Source organism: Otolemur garnettii, unplaced genomic scaffold, assembly GCF_000181295.1.
Source record: "Otolemur garnettii isolate 467f Iridium unplaced genomic scaffold, OtoGar3 scaffold00014, whole genome shotgun sequence".
NCBI lineage: Eukaryota > Metazoa > Chordata > Mammalia > Primates > Galagidae > Otolemur > Otolemur garnettii.
The window spans coordinates 14713453-14714905 of record NW_003852409.1 but is presented as its reverse complement, the minus strand read 5'-3'; the positions used below and the strand labels follow the sequence as shown (position 1 = coordinate 14714905).

The following is a 1453-nucleotide window of genomic DNA, read 5'->3' as shown; positions in this document are numbered from 1 at the left end:
TTTTTTTTTTGAGAGACAGAGTCTCACTATGTCGCCCTGGGTAGAGTGTCGGGGCGTCACAGCTCACAGCAACGTCAAACTCTTAGGCTTGAGTGATTCTCTTGCCTCAGTCTCCCAAGTAGCTGGGACTATAGGCACCCACTACCATGCCTGGCTATTATTTTTGTCATTGTTTAGCTCACCCACTAGCCTCAGTGTATGTGGCTGATGCTGTAACCACTGTGGTATGGGCGCTGAACCTGGCTCTCTATTTTTAAAGATAACTTTATTAATGACTTTTTAAAAAAGTTGTATAGTTTTGTCTGTATAGGTTTTCAACGTCTTTTATTTGAGTTAATCATATGTCCTTTATATAGATAAAGTGTTACCTATTTTAATTTATTTTTTCACCATTAGAAAAGTTTATTTAACAAAAAGTTGAATATGAAAATGCATAAGACTCGATTTTGACGTCATAGTAAAACAAGCTCATTGAAGAGGGGACATGGACTTCTCTGCTGAAGAACCATTATTTGTACTCGTTCTAAGGCTTCTCATATGATGAAGCTATTTCTTCATATTACCACTATTCCAATATTGTTCTGCTGCCCACTGGTTGCCATCGCCACACATTCATCTGTCCCAAAATTCATAAAGGGATCAAATCCCTACAATATTCCTTGGACATGTCTGCCACCATTTAATTTCAATGTGTGACAGTGAGACTCAATGATAATGTCTTGTCCATAAATTTTTTCAACTCAGGAGGGTGAGCTTTGCTCATGTTAACTACTCCACTGGATCAAAGATTGTGTTACCTGTTTAAGTTTTATTTGCTAATGATATGATAAGCTAACATAGACCAACACTTTGGCAGGGATACTAAAAGAATGAAAAGTTACAGATTCTATAACATTTAGGTAATCAAGTTGAACACTGTATAAAATAATTTGTCATGATCAGCTTGGATTCATTCCAGGAATTCCAGGTTGCTCTAATAATTACAATATTAGGACCTTCATTTGTTGTGAGTCACCACACTGAAAAATGGAAAAAACATATAATCATTCCAACAGTGCGGAAATATTTTTATAAAATTGAATATCCATTCACTGTTTGCAAAATAATAGAAAAAAACTAGATTAACCTTAAAAAGGTTACCTCTAAAAAGCATAGGGCAAACATTGTCCTTAGGAGTTAAAGGAGATATTTTCTGTGTTTGAATGAGATGGTTCTAAGAATGCCTTCTATTTAACGTTCTAATGAAAACCTTTGCCAGATCAATTTGGCAAGGAAAAAAAAAGGCATGACTTAAAGAGAAGATTATTATTCACAAATAATATTATTTTCATTGGTATTTCAAAAGAATTTATAGACAAATTAGAATTAATACAAAATTTTGGTAAGTTTGCTTGATATAAAATTCAGCATACACGAATCATTTGTATTGCTATCTTTCTACATCCAATAGTTA

General features: G+C 34.0%; 1 pseudogene; it reads right to left on the bottom strand.

The window, feature by feature from the left end:
• Positions 1-452: 452 nt before the first annotated feature.
• Positions 453-763, bottom strand: LOC111723669 (annotated as a pseudogene).
• Positions 764-1453: the final 690 nt, after the last annotated feature.